This window comes from Megalobrama amblycephala, linkage group LG4, assembly GCF_018812025.1.
Source record: "Megalobrama amblycephala isolate DHTTF-2021 linkage group LG4, ASM1881202v1, whole genome shotgun sequence".
Classification (NCBI taxonomy): Eukaryota; Metazoa; Chordata; class Actinopteri; order Cypriniformes; family Xenocyprididae; genus Megalobrama; species Megalobrama amblycephala.
Genome location: NC_063047.1, coordinates 47,888,497 through 47,907,163, shown reverse-complemented (window position 1 = coordinate 47,907,163; position 18,667 = coordinate 47,888,497). Strand labels below are relative to the sequence as shown.

Here is an 18,667-nt window from a genome sequence, read left to right as displayed (position 1 = left end):
TTGCATGTCAGAGAGTTTGTGTGTGCGCGTGTTTGCGCTCTCTTGCAGAGTGGAGCCTGCCACAGACATCAGCCCCTATATTTGCATATTCATGGATCAATTTGCACTTGCCTATGCAAATGTATGCAAACATCATTTCAGAACATTTCAAAAATAGAAACCAGCATGCAAAACGGCACTGGGCTATTTAGTATTCAGAACCACTCCAAAATTAATAAATAAATACAGAAAACACAAATGAAGAGGCAAAAGTACTAGAGTATCAATGTGAAAGTTTAGTTCTCATAAGTTAGTTTAGATCACACTGATCAAGAATCAAGCTCTGGCTTCTACATGGTTTTATAGTCTCATGCTTTAATTCATTACATGTATATTCAACATTTTTTTTCAAGCATGGGTTAGTTGTTGTAATACATTTGTGATAAAAAATAATACCATTTAAAACTTTTATTTTTATTTTTTAGAAATTATAACAAAAAAAATTATTAAAAAAAAAAAAAATCTCTCCTTGTATAAGATCTTACCATGTATAAATCAAAATACACTTACACAGTTTTGATTCTTCTGCCCCTTATGGATAAGCCCCTTATGTTGTCTTTGCTTCCTTGGATAAAGGTTTACCCAAAACCTGAATGAGTGGCCATGTGGGAGGGTTCTGAGAAATCCCCTTTGCCCCCACTAAAACTCATTCATCTTTTGGCTAGCAGGAGGAGATAATCTGCTCACCTGGCACAGTTGTATTTTTGAGGTTCTCTGGGGGGACCAATGCCGGTTCAACTGGGTTTTTATCTTCTTTCACTGGTTTTCAGGATAAACAGCTCCACATTGAATGCTAATCCCCTTCTTCTAAACCCCTGCTCTGTTTTCCTTTCTGTTAATGTGTCTCATGCATGCTTTCCTTTTTTTTCCTTTTCTTTTTTTTTCTTTTTCTTATTTGGCTGCACTGTGGTTTTTAACCGTAAGTGTGTAATACAACTATAAGTGAGCCATTTGTAGACAGACATCCTGAAGAGTGTAAACATTTGTGACTGGTTCTTCGAAAACATCTGTTTGGTTGAATAGACCGACATGTCAAACTGCCGGCTCAACCACTGGCATGCTAATCAACCAGCTTTTGATTGTGCCTATGCCACAAAGAGGATTTTTAATGCGCATCAAATGGTCTTTAATGTGGTGTGCATTTTACAACACAGTTCCAGATGTAAAAGTCAAGGACAATCCAGTGGTCAAGCCTTGGTGCCTTTTTTTTTTTTTTTTTTTTTTTTTTTACAATGATATTGGCTAAGGATAAATGCTGTTTAAAAGAGATCCTTGTGCTGCTATTGGATTTTCTATTTCTAAATATCTGCACAATATAGATACTACTGCATCTTTTATTTTATTATTGATGCTCGATTAGTCAAAATTTCTCCCACGAGTACTATACTTCAGCATTTAAATTATCACACACCATTTTAGTGTTTGTTGAGGTGTGGTCACATTTCTAACCAACTTTCATTTAATGAGTTCACACTTACAAATAATCAGATGGAGTAAAAGACTATATATGCATATTTTTGGCATGCTGTCCGAGGGGATGGCTCCGAGCTTGGAATTCAGCCCAAACCCAGAGTACTCTCCCCCATATCTCTGGCTGAGATAGGAACCAGCCGATAGTGAGTCTTCAGGGTGGAGAAGGGGAAAACTGTTGAGGAACATAGGTGAGTTGGCTATGTGTATATATATATATCTGCTCTCATGCTCATTTGAATGTGTTCCTCCTGAACTTTGTTAATAAAACATCATTTGGTGAATGGCCAAAAAAAGTGGAAAAAAATGTCCTTACTCTTGTTTTTACTGAGAACAATGGGTATGAATTAACAGTGTAGGTCAGAAAATGGCCACTGGTTCTTTAACATTTAGGCTTTAAGTGATTAAAACTGAATGCATGACTGCTATTTGTGGTATAATGTTACGCTTTAAGAGTTGTCTAATAGTTGCCACATGTGCACACATTCTGTGTGTATCATGAGTGCAGTGGGGTGGGGGGTGGGTTCCCAGCTGATGTTGAAGGTTCTGAGAAGACTGTGTGGCAAACAAGAAACTGGTGTTTCTGCATATGTGCTTGTGATTTGAAAAAGACAGAACATGAGGGAAGATCTCACAAAATCTGTAAGGTCAACCATATGAGATTACATCACTACGCTGAAATGTGCAAGCTGGAGGGAGTGGGAAACCCTCCAGATTTTCTACAGAAAAGTAAACATGTTGGGGTTATAAACCTTCTCCTTTAATCTCATGTTTTTGGTCAGCAATTTATTAAGAAATGCTATTTTTGTTTTGATGTTCCAGCAAACACACACTTATGCTGTGTATAATATTGAACACAACGGATAACATGTCTAGCATGTGTACTCTGCTGTCTCTTTGTTTCTCTAATCGAAGAGAGGTAACTCACTAACAACTAACAACTCAAATTAAAAATGATAAAATAAAAAAAAATGCTCATTTAAAAATGTTGATTATATTTTAAGTTTATAGTAAAATAAACACATATACACATTTTTAAGTATTTTGAAAGTGTAGGGAGATCGACTTGATTATGTCATTTGCATGCTTTAAGGGAGTGGGCGGGGCTAATAAGATCTTTTGACCATTTAGCTTGTTGCGACAATCTGATTGGTGGAATTTTCTATACAGCATCATAGGTAATGTAGATTTTCACTACAAATTCCAGTGTTAAACATGATTATTTTACAACTAAGCTGAAATAATGTGGGCTGACAACTATATCAGAAGCAAATATCATTGATTAACAGCCTTGTAGCTCACAGCAGGTCTGTCTTTAAAGGTTTATATGTTATCGTTAAAAATCAATTTCCCTATGGAGAAACTGAATGGAGTTTTTACTTCCGGAACCCGACTGCTGCACTCTATACACAAATCCGCCGCGAACTCTATGGGCGCCGCCATCTTGCCTGCCGCCATTACTGCGTGCCTGCGAAGTGTGACGGTGTGACACTTGCCGGTGCCCTCTAATGACATTTCAATTAAAGCGCATCCTGCTCATTAAAGAAAATGTCTGGTGAAAGGGAACATGGGTAGATGATGTCAGGCAGTGGCCAAAACTTACCGATAAAGGTAATTTATTGACAACATAATGTAATAATGTAATGTAATGTAATTAAGAAGTGTATTAATTGATGACAACAATAAAACCGAACGCTGTCATTACTAGCTGTGTTGCTAATATGTTCACAAGCTTCAAGTTTTAAATAATTATTAGGCCATCCTTAAAAATATTCTTGTTTGCCATAACCCGACCGACCCTGTCCATTTAGGACCGACCCAATTAATTATTTTTTCCCCTTTTAGTCCGACCGACTTGCCGATTGTAATTGCGTTAAGACCCACGGAAAAATCCCAGCTCTCAGATTCTGTCAATTTTATTACGAAATTCAAACAATAAATACCGTTTTGGTGCTTGTAAATGTGACATGCTAGAAATACAGATTAAAAAATATTACAACATCAAACGACGTTACGTATAATGTTATGTTCTTGTAAACATGTTTTTCAAAATGGATTTATGTATTCACACTTACCTTCGTCTGAGGTAAATCTCTCAGAAATGACCGAACGCTGTCAGCTAGCAGCCCCTCACACAGAACCTGTTTTGGCTGATATGTGTACTGTATTACATCTTTATTATATTTTTACTTATATCATTAAATAAAGTTGTTATTATAATAAAAAATGCATTATATTTAAATTGTTATTTTTAAATAATACTGCCAGCTGATAGGGCTCTCTGTATGTTTACAGCATTAAGTTAGGTGAGTTGTTTTTTTCTTGAGAAAAATTATAGCCTACCTAATATTTATCCAAATGAGTCAATATTAAATCAAATCACAATAATAATTAAATAATAATAATTGAATAAAAATAATAAAAACGTGTAGCTTACCAGAAATTGTAGCCTACCATGTAAACATTGTAACATATCACTAAACCTAATAAAATTCAGCTTAGTTACTAAAATGTTTTGACAATCACAATACACTTTATATGATGCAATACAATTTTTTTTTTTTATTTTTTTTTTTACATTTTTTACGACCTACCGACCATTTTTTATTTTTTTGGCTGTTACGGCAAACCAAAATATTTTTAAGGATGGCCTTTGCCACGACCAGTTGTAGCAATAAAATACATGTTCTTACAGGTATTCAAGATTATTTTATTAATCATCTGGCATGCGATGAGCCACCTCGGTTATGTGTTTCATCCACTTTTGACGCACATCTTGGTCCTCCGCTCGACCAGGAACTCTGTGCAATCCGTATGGCAGTAATTATGTACGGTGGCCCAGTAGTGCACAACACAACGAAATTAAAAAAGCAAACATAAGTTCACAACACAACGGAAACAAGCCACAACACAACGAAATAAAGCCACAACACAACGGAATAAGCCACAACACAACGGAATTAAACCACAACACAACGGAATAAGCCACAACACAACGGAATCAAGCCACAACACAACGGAATCAAGCCACAACACAACGAAATAAAGCCACAACACAACGGAATTAAACCACAACACAACGGAATCAAGCCACAACACAACGGAAATGCTCCCGACCACTTGGGGGCTCTCAGAGCTAGGTAATATTACTATTCCTTGCCACTGTTCTATAAAGTCGACAGTTTTACAAAGATATCAATACCATGATTAGTTTTAAGTATGTAAGCATTGTATATCGACATGGTATATTAATTAAAAATCAACTACGTTCACAATAGCTTCATATTTATACTTGTGAATGATTTGACGCGATACCACGAATCATGATGAAGGGAACGTCTGCCAGTTCCACCAAGTGGTTAAAACGTATAATTTGTATTCATTAAAATTACTTTTAACATTTAAAAACAGACATGTTCAAATTCCAAAGGTTGTTAGTTCCTGTTGGTAATACTGACAAGCTTTGGAATTTGAATATGTCTGTTTTTAAATGTTAAAAGTAATTTTAATGAATACAAATTATACGTTTTAACCACTTAGTGGGATTGGCAGACGTTCCCTTCATCATGCGCCGTGGTAGCGCGTCAAATCATTCACAAGTATAGGCCTAAATATGAAGCTATTTTGCACCTAGGTGATATTGAATTAATATTTCATGTCGATATGCAGTGGTTACATACTGTTTAAACTAATCATGGTATTGATATTACTGCCGACTCTATAGAACAGTGGCAAGGAAAACTAACTTTACCGAGCTCTGAGAGCCCCCTAGTGGTCGGGAGCATTTCCGTTGTGTTGTGGCTTGATTCCGTTGTGTTGTGGCTTTATTCCGTTGTGTTGTGGCTTTATTCCGTTGTGTTGTGGCTCGATTTCGTTGTGTTGTGGCTTTATTCCGTTGTGTTGTGGCTCGATTCTGTTGTGTTGTGTCTCGATTTCGTTGTGTTGTGAACTTATGTTTGCTTTTTTAATTTCGTTGTGTTGTGCACTACTGGGCCACCGTAATTATGGGCAGTCAATGTGCAACAAAGCTTCGTGGATTACACAAACGGTTTTATTCCAGGCCTGTAGTTTTGTGCTGTTGTTAAAACAACCAACCACACAACACGCTCTGCCCGGCATCACTGGACAGCATACATACTAAAAAAACTATATAGCTAACATCTGCTACAGCCTACAGGACCAACACGCTACTTCTGCTACTTCCTTAGCAGCAAGGCACGCAGTAATGGCGGCGCTGCTTTACTTCCGTGTTTCGCCGGATTTGTCTATAACTGCGCCAGTGCGTCTGTGTGTTGCTTGGCAACCATTCCACTTCTAAAGAGCTACACTGCTTAGTGGAAGAATTTTTTTTTTTTTATTTTTTTATCAAAAGCATTACATTTTTGTGTCTGTGTTTATTTCTTATAATTTTATTATAAACCTTGCCAGGTATGTGGAATAACCGTTTTATAAAAGCAATAAGCCTTGTGATTTACAGTGAATTTAGAATAGCTAAGGGGGTTTTAACAACACCCCTAGGCTGTTCTAAATTCACTGTTAATCACGGTTTCACGGCGCTTATTGCTTTAGTATAATTTTACAGTGGCCCCAAAATGGCATGTTCATAAAATGATGAACTACACTGGTGGTTATTCTTCTAGGACACCTGTGTGAACATGATGGGAACAGATATACATCCATGAAAAATTACCTTGAGACCAGGTGGATAAAAATATTTTTTTATTATTACTAAAAACTTAAAGTTAAAAAAAAACTTATTTTTGGGAGGCACTGTATATGTGTACATGTTAATTTTATGAAAGGACTTTAATTTACAAAATGTCTTTTTATTTCAAAATTTTATTTTAAAAAAAAATGTTCATACAGATAAATACACCTCCTCTATGATGAAAGTTAGATGGATACTCCAACCTACAATGACAATTTTCTCATCATTTACTCACCCTCATGTCATCCCAGATGTAGTGACCTAGAAATACAACAGAATCTAAAATAAAATATTTTATGTCATGAAATTTCTTTGTTTAAAATGTTTGAAGATCTTTAAACTTTTGAGGCATTCTGAATTATAGATTTATAATGTGAACCTCACTACATTTTATTCTCTCAGAACTAATTATATTTAATTCCAAATGATTCACAAACATTTTGTTCTGGAAAACAAGAATAACTTAAAATTAATGAGTAGGCTGTACAAATATATGCGTATATGGGGGGGTTTAGGGGAGGCTGCTCACACTCTAATGAAGGTGGGCAGAATGAAATAAGAGTGCTGGGGTCCATCGCATGGCTTCCACTTTCCCTTCAGCCTGCCTTGATTGAAAACAGAACAGCTGTGATGATTTAATTTACATGTTAATAACCAACAGGCCTGCCAATAAACGCCTTTTTATCGCCGCTTACATCTCCTCCCTACAGAGGGAGGGTAGAAAGAGGGGAGTAGTGAGGGAATGAGGAGCTAGTAATTAATTGTTTTAAGAGATTCTATTAAAATAAAATTTCGTACGATGAATGCTTGCTGCAGACAGAGGAAGAAGAGAATGTAGAAAAAACAATTAGAGGCCAAGATTGAAGATGGGGGAAGATTCTCTTGTTCCCTTCAGGTACACATTTAGCAATATGTTATTAAGGGAAATAAACAAACTTTTGCAAATCTGTAGACAAAGGAAACAGGAAAATAGCTCCGTATACTAATGTTATTATTTAATCTTTGCAATATACCTGGCAACCTAAGGACCGCTGAAAGAGAGAGTGAAGGAGAGAGTTACGCCCACATCAGGAATTTTAAGGTGAGTTAATTAAGTTTGGCATTATAGATTAATTGCACATTAATGCTTGTGTGCAGACAAAACAATAGTGAATGTGGAGAGAAGAAGAGTGAATAAAGATGAGTTTGCAGTAGATGTCTTCTCAGGTCCTAAAATCTGTACCCAACCCTAAACGACCCCAATCACTTCTTACCTGAACCCGACATACATAGATACATTTTTAAAAAAGAAAATCCTGGCCCTAGAAAAAAACAATAAAATTAGACCCAAGTCTGTGGCGAGTGGTGACTTTTTCAGCTGGGGATGACAAACCAACATCAGAGACAAATAAGACAAATAAGGAAAACAACAGCAGGTGTAGATTTTAAAGTATGTCGATCTTCCTGCCTTATATGTAGATAAAATTCATTATCCGATCCTTCTTTGTAATGTTTACATTAGCTACGTTTTTAACCTATGTTGCCAGATAATGTAGCCTATAGTCTACATTGTGTATATCAAAAATGTAGGAGTTCATGTTTTCTGTAGATTTTCACAAATTGTTTTGTTTGAGGAAAACATGAAATATACAGTTTTGGTTTAATTTTTGTTAATTTGATTTCGTTGAGATAGTTTGGCCTCAACATTTAGGTGGTTTAGTGTAATCGATCTGGCAAGCTTCATCATTATTCTGCTTGGGCAAGCACCTCCAAGGAGATAAACAGCTCAAGCGTTATATTTACCTCAAATGACAAGGCAATTTATATTATGTTAATATTAAGAAGCAAATCCCCACATTCATCCTCTCAAATGGCTTAGGTATTGCAAAGTGCAGTTCATGTGGAGCACACGCCACTGCTGCATGCACCAGTATCCTGGAGGGTTTGGACATTTACACAGTGCATATTGACAGAGAAGAAAGGGGATAATAATGTTATCATAGAATTATTTTATATGAATTTCTTTTAAATAATAAAATATTGTTGAACACCTGAAATGAATAGTGGAAATTTTGCATATTTTAAAATAATTTGGGTCTTCTTAGTTCCATTCTGTAAAAGCACATTTATTTTAAATTACCCGAGACCCAAGGCTACTAATATCAGACCGACCCGCGTCTGAGGCACTCGTCAAAGTTTTAGACCCAAAACCGCTTGGTTTTTGGATCCAAGTGGACCTGTGAAGACCTCTAGTATGTAAGTTTATAAGTCTATAGTAGTGGAAGTTTAAAATTAGGGCTGTGACTGTGACATCATGATATCGATATAAAAATGCAAAAATATGTATTGATGTAAACAATATGATTTGCGATATAAATTTAGTTTTATCCAAGGCTCAGTTTACTGTATTTATAAGGTATAAAGCCTTAAGTTGTTCATCCCCATGTGCCGCACAACAGCTCTGATTTTCTTGTCACCTTCAGGATCGCAGGTACCTATGCAACGACATCAAGAACACAGGCACCAGGAAAGCAGTGAGTGTACACTTTAACTTTATGTGATGAGGCACGCATGTTCTAGACAATGGAGTCTCCGATGATCATGGCATTGCAGACTGCTTCATAAAGATGAGTGAAGTGGTTCCTGGTGGATATTTCGAAAGACCAGGTCTGGTCCGCGTCATCTTCAAATATTGCTTTATTTAGCAATTTATCACATATTGCATTTTTTTCTTGAATATCACGCAGCCCTACTTTTTGAACAAATCAACCTACAAATGCCTTACTCATAGTTCCCTTTCAAATGGATCCACTGCATCCGAAGACACTTTGGGGAATGCCTTGAGCATGACCGGTGTCAGAAGCATGTGATTCAAATGTGACAATGTCATTGGCCGGCAGCAGCCCGTGACGTGGCTACGTGTGTGATCAAGAGTACAATAGGGCACCTGTACAATACATTAATATTTTACATCATGTACCTCAGTGGTCCTGGAAGAATGTTTAATATTAACATGAGCCGAGTGGAATATAGAAAGTGATCAGCATGAATGATATTTAAAACGGTATGCACACACTGCTTTGTTTATGGTTTGGGTATCTGCAGCCTGCAGTGCCAGTTTCCCTTTCTGAATTACGAATATAGATGAATATAAATTAAAAAATAGATGGTGGTATCCTTACACGCAGGCGCAGAGTGCGCGTGCTGGCTGACAGTCGGCTGTATTTCTCTTGGTGTGTTCATGTGCCATTTTTCTCCCCAGGCAGGCAACTTGAGGCGACAACACAGTCGGCTTTTATCAGTGCTAGTTCTTTGGTGTTGGTTTGGCGTGTCCCTACCCTTAGGGAATAGTGTCACTGACAGCCCCATGTTTGACCTGAGTGAAGGATTAGTCTCTGGCATCTAAGTCCGTTGAGCCTTCTTTGTGCTTGTCATAGCCATTTAGGCAGTTATTTCCTCTGCATGGCGAAGTGGGTACTCATTCACCAAAATGTCTTTGGATGCAGTCCTGGTTCCCATTCGAAATGGAACATCTCAGGTTATGCATGTAACCATGGTTCCCTGAGAAGGGGAATGAGACACTGTGTCTTGCTGCCATGCTTTGGGCATACCTAGTAAAGTCTCCTTCAGACAAAGAAGTTGTTGAAGTGTACTACAGGTGCCCTCATGTTATCCTGTTCACAAATATAGCCACGTCATGGGCTGTCGCTGGCCAATGACAATGTCATATTTGAATCTCGTGCTTCAGACAGTGGTCACAATGGAGGTGTTCCGCAAAGTGTTTTCAGACACAGTGTCTTGTTCCCCTTCTCAGGGAACCATGGTTACAAGCGTAACCTGAGACATTTTCTCTGCATATTAAGCTGGGGTGTGAGAAAGTATTTAAAGATGAAAAAAATTACACACTTCACCTTTAAAGGAATTACCATGAAAAAAAAAAGAGTGCTGTGAAATTCCTAAAACATTTGAGTGAATAAAATAGATCAAACAATAGATGAGTAAGAACATTCTTCTTTTCTTATAATGAAATCATCAAACACAGCTCAACAGACAAGCAAAAATTTCACTTGCCATGAATACTTGCAGATCGTTTTTTTCCAACATGTTTGCAGTCAGCTTCATCGCAGCTCCTTCCCTGTTGCTCACCCTGCCTACGCACTTCTGCCACAGCACTGTGGGTGCTGAGGGAGAGAAAATGGAAGCACAGAGAAGGCAAATTGTTTGTGCTGTGGGCCTTGACAGCAGTGTAGGGTGGCCTCAGTGTTAGCTAAGGATAAAGGTAATGGGATTTGTGGTGTGAAAATGGCATGTCACAGGTTGCTGTTGATGAGAGATAGGTAGCGGAAAATACATGCCTTAAAGAGCTGATAAATATCTGGGTGGGACAGAGAAATGATGGGAACACATGAGATAAAAAAGGGTGATCCATGTAGAAGCTCGTCCAAAATGAATGTCTATACCACCATAATACTTGAACTTGATGCAATTTTTTTCTAATTGAATAGAGATTTGTGGGATTCACAAAGAGGAAGATACTATTTTGAATGTTGGTCTGTTTCTTAGACAAAGCTATAGCAGGTTGGGGGTGGGGAAAAAAAAAAAAAAAACTGTAGGAGAAACCAGCTGGATGAAGCAGGACCATCCTAAAGCAAGAGATGGGACAGTTTAGGAGAGTGTTTGATCATGCACGATATATTGTAACATAGCAGCAATGTAATGGGAAAAGTAGCTTTTTATTGTAAAAGCTCGTTGTGATTTTGAAAACAGGTAAAGTTCACAGGGTTGCTAATTTTAGATATTTTCTACCCAACAGTCATGAGGGAGAATATATAATGACAAAATGTTTTGGTTGAACTATTCCTCTAATAAAGCTCTCTAAATTTATCAGGCTGTAAATATTTTAGGAGGGTCTATTTTTACGAGTGAAGCACAGTCTCATCAATGATTCTCAGTGAAGAAATGTCAGCTACAGTTGTGTTTGAATTGGGCTGCTTATCAAAAGAGAAAGAAAACAAGGCAAGAAAGAAATAGTAGTCACGTCCTGTGTGCTTGTGATTTAGGCCACAGAAATATTCAGTGGAAAAATGGAACCCAGTATGTCCAGTAAAGGTATCCGGTGTTAGTGAATTCACCAGAAGATCCAGTAAATCTCAGGGATGAGCATCTTGACGTATCAGCTGGCTTCTCATAAACACAGTCTGAGAGCTCTACCAATGTGAATAGAAGGTTATTTTTGGAGTCTGACTAAAATGCTAGAAGAACTCAACTGACAAGAAAACCTTCAACTAGAGAAAAGAAAATGAGCCAGGAAGCAAAAAAGTGGAAAGAAAAGATGGGCAGAAAGGTTAAAAAAAAAAAAAAATCCCAAGAAAAGCAGCAAAGCGGGCAGGTGAGAGATCATAAGTTAGAGAGAGGAAAGTAGCAAATAACGGACAAGATAGAATGATAGTGAATTGACTTTTTCACTTTATATCATAATTGGATTTTGCTGAATTGAGGAATGATGAATCTTTGAGCTAACAGGACACACACATTTTGCATGCACTCATTTGCTTTGTACCTCAGAAGCAGTGAACATTTAAAAAAAAAAAAAAAAAAAAAAAAAAGCTGAAATAGGCCATGCCATCTATCCAGTCAATGCCAGATAATTTGGCAAGTTAACACGTATTCAAATAAGGATTTGGAGGCTTAAAGTTTGACATAGATTTTTGTGTTTTTAAAGGGTTAGTTCACCCAAAAATGAAAATAATGTCATTTATTACTCTCATGCCGTTCTACACCCGTAAGACCTTCGTTAATCTTAGGAATGCAAATTAAGATATTTCTGTTGAAATCCGATCGCTCAGTGAGGCCTGCATAGGGAGCAATGACATTTCCTCTCTCAAGATCCATAAAGGTACTAAAAACAAATTTAAATCAGTTCATGCCAGTACAGTGGTTCAATATTAATATTATAGAGTGACGAGAATATTTTTAGAGCGCCAAAAAAAACTAAATAACAACTTATATTGTGATGGCCGATTTCAAAACACTGCTTCAGGAAGCTTCGGAGTATTATCAATCAGTGTGTCGAATCAGCGGTTCAGAGCGCCAAAGTCACGTGATTTCAGCAGTTTGGCGGTTTGACACACGATCCGAATCATGATTCATAACACTCAGAAGCTTCCTGAAGCATTGTTTTGAAAACGGCCATCACAATATAAGTCGTTATTTTGTTTTTTTGGGGCACCAAAAATATTTTTGTTGCTTTATAATATTAATATTGAACCACTGTACTCACATGAACTAATTTAAATATGTTTTAGTACATTAATGGATCTTGAGAGAGGAAATTTCATTGCTGGCTATGGAGGCCTCACCGAGCCATCAGATTTCAACAAAAATATCTTAATTTGGGTTCTGAAGTTGAATGAAGGTCTTACGGGTGTGAAACGGCATGAGGGTGAGTAAAAAGTGACATTATTTTCATTTTTGTGTGAACTAACCCTTTAATAATTAAGTTGCTCATCTATCTCTGCTATTATTTGTATGCCTAATTCAAAACCCTGAATTGGTAATGAGGACCTCTCAAAAGTTTTGAGATTGAGGCATGGTTAACACTAAGCAATCTTTCTTGAGAAAAACAGATTTGTCAGTAACCAGGCTTTGTGTGCCTTTTTAATTAAAAGGGCACCTGTGAAACCCATACTTCATCTCATCTTGTGCATTTAGCTGTCTGACTCCAATTAGCTTTTGGAGAACACAGAGGTTCACTTACTTTATCCAGCCCGCTCTGTCAATTATCGCTCTGTATTCTCAATAAAATTCAACACAGTTTTAAAAAAGTACACTTCATTAGTTCATTCAGATTGTGTTTGTCTATAATTGTGACTTACAGGTGCATCTCAATAAATTAGAATGACGTGGAAAAGTTCATTTATTTCAGTAATTCAACTCAAATTGTGGAACTCGTGTATTAAATAAATTCAGTGCATACAGACTGAAGTACTTAAAGTCTTTGGTTCTTTTAATTGTGATGATTTTGGCACACATTTAACAAAAACCCACCAATTCACTATCTCAATAAATTAGAATAATTCATAAGATCAATAAAGAAAGGATATTTTAACCAGAAATGTCAGGCTTCTGAAAAGTATGTTCATTTCTATGCACTCAATACTTGGTTGGGCCTACTTTTGCATTAATTACTGCATCAATGTGGTGTGGCATGGAGGCGATCCTGCTGGAAAATGAAATCAGCATTTCCATAAAGCTTGTCAGCAGAAGGAAGCACGAAGTGCTCTAAAATTTCCTAGTAGATGGCTGCATTGACTGTGGACTTCAGAAAACACAGTGGACCAACACCAACAGATGACATGGCAGCCCAAATCATCACTGACTGTAGAAACTTCAAACTGGACTTCAAGCAACATGGTTTCTGTGCCTCTCCACTCTTCCTCCAGACTCTGGGACCTTGATTTCCAAATGAAATACAAAATGTACTTTCATCTGAAAAGAGGACTTTGGACCACTGAGCAACAGTCCAGTTCTTTTTCTCCTTAGCCCAGGTAAGACGCTTCTGACGTTGTCTTTGGTTCAGAAGTGGCTTGGTACAGGGAATTTGACAGTTGTAGCCCATTTCCTGAAGTTTTCTGTGTGCGGTAGCTCTTGATGCACTGACTCCAGCTTCAGTCCACTCCTTTTGAAGCTCTCCTAAGTTCTTAAATCGGCTTCCCCTGACAATCTTCTGAAGTCTGTGGTCATTCCTTTCACTTGTACACCTTTTCCTACTGCATTGTGTGATGAACATATTGTTACAGTAGCTGGTTAGGAGCATAAACACGCACGGCGAGGAGAATAGAAGTATAACTTTCTTTAATAAATCCACAAGAAGAGTAATCCACAAACAGTTACAACAGGAAGATCACCAAACTACACAAGAACAATACCGGACAATCCTACACAGGAAACACAGGGCTTATATACACGGGAACACAAGGGGGTGATTGGAAACAGCTGAATGTGATGATTGGAGTGATAAGTAACCATGGTGATTAACTAGTGGTGGGAAATGGAACAACAACAAGTCCAAAACAGAGTGCACATGTAACACATATGGTCCTGTTCTTTTTTATCCCAGTCCATCTCTAAAACACCCACCCACATAAATAAAACCAACAGTTTAACATTGCCCTGTTTTCCACCGCTCCAATTCTTCACCAGTCAAACCAATAAGATATTTCGGTAACACTTTATTTTAGGATCTTTAAACTAGTTGCTTATTAGCATGCATATTACTAGAATATTGGCTGTTTATTAGTAGGCTACTTATTAAGCACATATTAATGCCTTATTCTGCATGACCTTATTCTACATTCTTAATCCTACCCGATACCTAAACCTAACTAATTTACTAACTATTACTAAGCAGTAAATTAGGAGTTTATTGAGGGAAAAGTCATAGTTAATAGTGAATACGTTCCCTATACTAAAGTGTTACCGATATTTCTTCACACATAATTAACTCACCATCCCTTATACCACATGCTGCATTGATCATCAGCCCAATTACGTTTAACAGTGAATGATATCTTGTAAAAATTGGGGTCCCACTTTATATTAGGTGGCCTTAACTACTATGTACTTACAATTGAATTAATAATTTGATACAATGCACTTATTGTGTACATACATGTTTTTACATTGTACTTATATTTTAAAAATACCTGCATGTAATTACATCTATACTTAATTTCTGTAATTACATTTATAATTACACTGTTGACCCATCCCTTACACCTTAACCCACCCTTAAACCTACCCATACCACCAAACCTGTCCCTAACCTTACCCGTATCCACCTCAATAGCAGCAAACGTGTTTTGCAATACAATATGAACTGAATAAGTACATTGTACTTATTTTTTGATGCAAGTACATAGTAGTTAAGGCCACCTAATATAAAGTGGGACCAAAATTGGATATTAAATGAAGATCACAATTAGAGTTGTTATTGGCTGCTACGATGGGTTTATATTTAGTGGGGGTGTGATGTACTGCATTTAACAACTATACATACAGTATTGTGTGACATCTCATCTAAAACACTTAAACGTCAGTTACATTGTGTCAACTGGAAAGGGAAACAGATGTAGTGATTGGTAAAGAAGTGCTGCATGGGTGAATGTGTTGTGTAGTGTGTTTTCCACAGGGTGCTGTCAGCCCTCTGTCAAGTGACAGGTTCTCACACCTGATGGAATTTCCCAGCATCCTTTTTGCCGGCCCCCTGTAAAGGCATACTAATTGCCACCCCACTGCTATTCCCACAAACTTAAAAGCATACATAAAGAATCTCACCAACAGTCACATCTACAGGCTTAAGTCAAGAAATTTCATTTCTATTCCACAATTTTCATTTGCATTTAAAAGGCATTTTGATCCAGAGACTGTTATTAATCCAGATTAGCCATTGAGAGTTACTGTAGATGTAAGCTTGGTAAATGGTGTGATAAGACAGAGAATAACATTTATTATGAATTTTAATAAAACATGATCCTTAGACCACCACTGATGTATGTTTATAATCTAGCCAATCACCGTTTTCCTTATAAAACTTTAATCCACTAACAACTTCTGTTCATGTGTTGTGTATCTTGTCCATGCGATCACCATGACCTATCAAGCAGATTGGTTTTTTGGTATATGGTTTTTGTTTTGCCTTCAGGTTATGGCTTACGTTTAAACTCATGTCAAAACCAAGAGGCTTCTGTATTTGGATAACTGGATCTGTTTCCTGTGCAATAATTAAAGATAAGTCTGTAATGGAAAAATGGCCCTGGTGCAAAGTCTACCTGAAGTGGTGGAGTTTGTTTTAAAAACAAATTTTCACAGGGTTACACGTTTCAAATATTGCAAAACAAGGAAGAGGAGGTTGCAAATAATAAACCATTGCATAGATGCCACGATTGAAATAGTAAAAAGAGACATCTGTGTCTGAAATCATTGCCAGATGTGGTGGGAAAATTCCACATCCTTTTACAGACAATGAATAGCTGTGAAACTTTCAGGTGCAAAAGCAAACTTTCAACCATAAACGCGTTCCACTCCAGTCACCGTGATTTTGCCAAGACAGACATGTTCCTGGATCAACATATTTTGTTGATCCTGGAAAAACATTCTTGTCTGAAAATTTAGTCAAAATCTTATCCCTACCTCTAAACCTAACTCTACCCATAACTTATCCCTTAAAATCACCGACTCCCATGACGTTGTGACGGTGACCTGTGAATGCAGATACGATGGCTAGATTGCATTTACCTTATCCAATCATAATGCGTCCTCGACTACCGACCAGGACACACAGGTCAAATAACTTTCCAACATTCACAAACGCATTTACACTTGTCTTTTCAATGTATATGTGGATAAAATCCAGATACAGGTCGCATGTTTATTCCAAGTGTAAATGAGTTCACACACACACACACACTACAGCTAAATATTGATATCACCCCTAGAGCATGCGTGACTACTTATGTTTAATAATCAACTTGCCTTCCTGAAAAGTAGTTGACTAGTCTGCAGGTCAAAGTTTACCTTACACTGTAAACCCTAATGCTCAAAATACTTAATTGGTTTGAGTAAGACAAACTTAAACAAATTAGTTCAGTTAAATTAACTGTTATGTTAACTGAGTATTTAGAATTTTTTATTTATTTTTTTTTGAGTTCACAGCACTGAAATATTTCAATGAAACTGAACTGTTTGATGGTTTTAAGTTGTATGAACTCAGTTATTTTAATTTAGACTAACTTAAGTTGAACTGAAACTGGGCTGGGATTTTTTTTATTTCCAAGCATGCTTTGCCCTTGGCACTCGAAAGGGAGAGTAAATGCTAAAATTAAGTGTTATGTTTTTTTTTTGTGCAAGATTATCGGTAAGGGAGATTAATGTTTAAGTGATTAATGTTGTGTGATGCTAATTTAGAAGTTTCTGTTCATGTGGGTTTTTGGAGATTTAACAGCATAGTGACAAGTTGTGCATATTGCTTGATTTGACAGCAGGTAAGTTACATGTTTCTTAATTAAAAAAATTCTCTCTTTCAACTGAGTTCTGACAACTTATTAGGGTTTACATTGAAGTAAATAACTTAACTGATTTGCAAGAACTCAAAATATAAAAAAAAAGTTAATTAAATCTTTTATGTTAATTGCTATCAAAATGAATGAATTTGCTGACTCAGTACTTCAAGTTATGAGCAATTAACCTGCATAAGTACAACAAACTCAAAACTTGATAGTTCTGCTTACTTAAAATTGGGAACATCATAACTCAAAAAAAAAAAAAAAAAAAAACTGATGTAACTGATTACCTCAATTTTTTTGAGTTACCCCAACTTATTTTGGTTTGTATTGTATGTAAATGGTTCATAATTTGTAAAATGTCATAAAAATTGTGTTACTTTTATTTGTATTACACCAAATGCTCAAATTGTAACACACAAGGAAAAAATCTTAAAGATTTCAGCTTACTGAACATCTGTGATCAAATTCTCCTTTCCTTTCAGCATTGCCCTCAGCAGAGCACCAGACTACGGTCCATGTGATCTTTCTCAATATCTCACCTGATGCCTCCTCCCTTCTAAAGCTTGAAAATTCATAACTGAATGCACAGATATACCTGTCATTCACTTACCATGTCATCTCAGTGAAGGAACCTGACCATCATGTGCGGTCAAGCTCAGCTACAGTGCCCCAAGATATGTAGAGATCTTGATGAAGCATTCAGTTTTTAGACTTGTCAGATGCTTGAAATGAACATGTTTTTGATTTCTCCTTGAGTCATTTTGTAGGCTGCAACAAATCTGTATGTAGTAAACAGGAGTACATGGGTACACTGAGTATGTCTTCTTTACACTGAAAGCAGAATAAATATTACTTATGCTGCATTATTGGCACTGAGTGTTTAAAGCAAGAAGTTGCAGAAGTTGAATAAATTGCTGTGCTTCTGAGACGAGAAGTTCAGTACCCTTCAATTTTGTTCATTTGTATATCATTGTGTTTGTTTTATTTATTGTGATATTTTTTGTTATAGTGATTTTTTTTTTATGTTTATTTTAACCAAACATCATGTAGTGCTGGGTTAATTTCCTTGTCCACTAAGGGAAAATATTAACACAATATGGAAATATTTATAAGTAATTATGATCAATATAACTGTAACGTAGTATGAAATCCACTGGAGGCGAGCATAGGTAGAACCCAAGTGCAGTTTTAATAACATCAATCCAAAATACAAACAGGAACAGGAACATGAACAAAGACGTGGCTTGACATGACATGACATGATTTGACTTGACTTGACTTGACTTGACTTGACTTGACTTGACTTATAACGCTCAACAAACAACGGGTTACATAAAACAAAGCTAGACAAGATAACAATGGAACATGAAGGCTATAAATACAAGAACTGAATGAACACATGACTAGG

The 18,667-nt window shown here is 36.7% G+C and overlaps 1 long non-coding RNA gene across 3 annotated transcripts; it reads left to right on the top strand.

Annotated features, from left to right (window-relative positions):
* Nucleotides 1–1,298: 1,298 nt before the first annotated feature.
* LOC125267749 lies at nucleotides 1,299–18,180 on the top strand. Of its 3 annotated transcripts, none has more exons than XR_007184714.1 (4): nucleotides 1,299–1,700; nucleotides 7,244–7,298; nucleotides 8,680–8,730; nucleotides 17,742–18,180. It is a non-coding gene; the product is annotated as an uncharacterized LOC125267749 (long non-coding RNA). The 3 variants fall into 3 exon arrangements; XR_007184715.1 differs by lacking the exon at nucleotides 1,299–1,700 and adding an exon at nucleotides 6,579–7,112; XR_007184713.1 differs by lacking the exon at nucleotides 1,299–1,700 and having other exon boundaries at nucleotides 6,579–7,298.
* Nucleotides 18,181–18,667: the final 487 nt, after the last annotated feature.